The following is a 3,810-nucleotide window of genomic DNA, read 5'->3' on the forward strand; positions in this document are numbered from 1 at the left end:
TGTCCCCAGACCCTTTCGAGGGCCCCCAGGCTCACTGCAGATGAGCCCAGAAGCCTCTAGCACAGCCCCAGACCCTTCTAGAGACCCCCAGAACCCCTCCCAAATCTCTCCCAGGGGCCCCCCAATAAGGCCCCCCAAATCCTTCCCCAGGTTGTCCCCCCCAGGGACCCTCAAACTCCTCCCCAAGACCCCTCCAAAGCCACCCAAGGACCCCCAAATCCAACCCAAGGACACCCCCAAAGACCCCCCCCAGGGACCCCCAAACCCCTCCCCAAGACCCTCCCCCAGAGACCCCCAAAGACCCCCCAGGTCCCCCCCAAAGAGCCCTCCAGGGACCCCCAAACTCCTCCCAAGGACCCCCCCCAGAGACCCCCAAATCCCTCCCCAGGTCCCCCCAAAGAACCCTCCAGGGATCCCCCCAGAGACCCCCAAGGACCCCCCCCAGAGACTCCCAAATCCCTTCCCAGGTCCCCCTCGAAGACCCCCCCCCAGAGACCCCCAAATCCCTCCCCAGGTCCCCCCCAAAGACTCCACCCCAGAGACCCCCAAATCCCTCCCCAGGTCCCCCCTAGGGACCCCCAAACCCCTCCCAGGCCTCTCGCCCCCCCCCCCAGCAGGCCTCAGCCTCTCCCACCCTCCCCAGGCCCAGGCCCAGGCCCAGGCCCCGCGGCCTTTCCCCCAACTTTGACCCCTCAGGACGCCCTCCCCAAAACCAGGCCCTTGCCCCGTCCCTCCCCCCGGGTATGCGTCCCTGCCCCTCCCCCTCCTCCCCTCCCTGTCCCCTCCAGGCCACTGGGGACGCTCCAGGCCCTTCCCCCACTGATCCCCGCCCCCCCCCCCAGCGGCGACCCCCACCCCACACAGACCTCTCCCCTCCCCCCCCGACCCCCACTCACCACCTCCGGGGCCCAGACGCCCCCCGGGCAGCCTTCAGAGTGGCTCTGTCCCCTGCGCCCCTCCCTGCGGCCTGGCCTGAGCGCTCTGCGCATGCGAGAGGGGAGGGGCGGCGGGAACCGCCCCCGGAGCCACCTTGGTGAGGTCACCGCCGAGCCTGCGCTGCCGGCGGCGCCGTCGTGGTGAGGGCACTGCCAGCCTAGGAGCGGGCGGTGCCAGCTCACGGGGGGCGGCGCCAGCTTGCAGAGGGTCACTGCCAACCTGCGGCGAGCGGTGGCGACTCGGTGAGGGCACTGCCAGCTTGCTGCGGGCAGCGCCAGGACCGCGGCGTTGAGCGCCGTATTGGTGAGGTCACCGCCGGCTTGCGGCGTTCCGGCGCCCTATTGATGATGTCACAGCCAGGTCGTCGCGCTCGGCGCCATCTTGGAAAGGTCACATCCCGCCTGCCGCGCTCATCGCCATATTAGTGAGGTCACTTCCAGACCGTCGCTCTCGGCGTATATTGGTGACGTCACACCAACCCGTCGCGCTGAGCGCCATATTGGTGAGGACTTTCCAGCTACGCTGCAGTATCTGAAAGGGACCTGCAGCAAAGCTGGAGGACTGTCTAAAAGGGCCTGTGCTGATACTCTGTGCATTTAAAAGGATTGCAGTGAAGCTGCTCCAAGAAAAACTTTAGAGACTGAAGAAATCAAAAACCAAACTGCCAGATTCCCTCACACAACTTCCTACATGACCTCAGCAAACCCCTTTCACTTCACATCGCTTCTGACACCCACTCTGGGAGCTGGACACTCCTTCTCTCCCTGAAGCCGGGAGAAAGATCTGGTGAACGTGGCAGCACGTGGCAGAGGGTCCAGACTTAAGCAGACACCTGATTGCTATCACAGCTCAGAAACGACTGAGACACATGCCCTCCTCCCAAACCTAGCAGTTAGGAAGTGCTACAGCTGCACCAGATCACACTGGGATCTGCTTCTTGCACAGGATGCAGCAGATTCTGGTCCATAGCTCAGAGAGGATTGCTTAGCTACTGCTGTTTATAAACACGAACCAAAAACAACCACAACAACAAAGGCTCAGAGCTGGAAACAGTTCTCAGCAGTGCAGCAAAATCCCTTTCTTTTATTCCATAGAGAGGTGCTGCAGTGACCTCAGGGGTTTTTAAGTCAAAAGCTGCTTGCTGGAATCACAGAATCAGTCAGGGTCAGAAGGGACCACAAGGACCTCGTTCCAGAGACACTTCACACTAGCCCGAGCCAAAACTAGAACGGTAGGAAAAAAGGCAAATCACAAAACACAGGACTGCCTTAACTGTCCTACATTGTAACTAGCAGCACCAAGTCCCAATCAATTCAGAGCCTTGGCACTGTTTCTCCTTGAAGATTTTAACCCTGGACACAAAGGAGTCCTGCTCTCAGCCATGGGATTACAATAAAAGTGACTCAAATGACTCAAAAGGGTAACACAAATGCCTTTTCCTGACCAATCTCTCTACATGTTCCTATGATGCTCCACTAACTCCCTCCTTCAGAGTGGCTAACAGTCTCCAACAGACACTGCACCAGCAGCTACCTTGAAGATCTGTAACCAGCTGAGGGAAGGGCTGTAAAACAAATTCACCTCCTTCAGAAAGCTTCTCATCAGTTACACAGAGCAGTCAGAGCCTGCTTCCATTCACATCTTTCTTTATCAGGTTCCACTGTAGAGTCAGAACACTTAAAGTTCACTTAGTCACAGGTTAAGTCGACTCTGCTGTTGGTATCCAACCCCATGCTGCTGGCTGAAGCAAAGTATTCCAGGGCTTGAAGTTGAGACTGCAACACGAGAGACCTCCTGTGCCAAGTGCTGCTTTGGGTTTCTGGGGTTGGGGTCAGGAGGGGATGGGTGGCAGGTGGCTGACTCCTGCTTTCTGCAAACAGAAACAGGCTAAGGTAATTGTGCACTGCAGGATCTCATTTTGTATTTACCTCTAAGCTAAGGTGGATGCTGCAGTGGGTCAGTAGCCCAGCCCTAAGGTGGCCCTAGCTAGCCAGGGGGCCAGCCAGGCCCCCCGGCCTTTGAAACCCTCCACCACGCACCCGGTGCTCACCCGTGCGCACTCACCTGGGATGCCAGGTGGAGGATCCCTTGGCCCACAATGGGCCCAGCATGGGGATGGGCTCCTCCTGCACTGCTTATAAAGGGCACTGAGCAGTGCTTGCTATTGTTTCTGTAACTAAGATGCCAAAATAATATCATCAAGAATTCTCTGCAGTTGCATGCATAAGAATTTTGTGTTAACATGTCTTTGTAAAGTGGAAGCACCACTGGATGGCACTGTTTAATCAATTATGTCAAAAGACGTTGATTGCAACAATATGCAAACAGTAGGTTTAGAAGACATTATAGAAGCAACATTTAGAATTGCTAAATATATTCTCTCTCTTCTCCATTAAAAAAGGATGACACAAAACATGTCGGTCCACTGAGCACATGCAATGACCAATGAGGCTATCTCAGCAACATGTGTTTCATATGAAACAAGGTACCTGTGTAATACTACAGGTCTGCCAGCTAATGCATTCTATATCTTCTCGAGGTTCTGATCCTCAGAAGCACAGGATTTTCAAAAACATGAATGTTTCTTCTTTTTTTCTTCTCCGAGATAAGCTGTTTTTTAATACACTCTTAATGATGATGTATGGTGTTGAGGTCTGTTTCAATTTTATTATTCCTTCATATAAAATGCCAACAGTTACCATTCTGTAAGTTGCCAGAAGCTGATTGTATTCTTTTATAAAGGAGCTTAAGAGAAAAGTTGGTTACAAAGTTGGACGGTTCACTGAAGAAAGATTCCAGAGAAGAATGGAATGAAATCACTTTTGTTTGTAGAAAGTAATCATGTTGGAATGCTTTTTCCAGGTCTCAAAACAT

Source organism: Pogoniulus pusillus, chromosome 19, assembly GCF_015220805.1.
Source record: "Pogoniulus pusillus isolate bPogPus1 chromosome 19, bPogPus1.pri, whole genome shotgun sequence".
Classification (NCBI taxonomy): Eukaryota; Metazoa; Chordata; class Aves; order Piciformes; family Lybiidae; genus Pogoniulus; species Pogoniulus pusillus.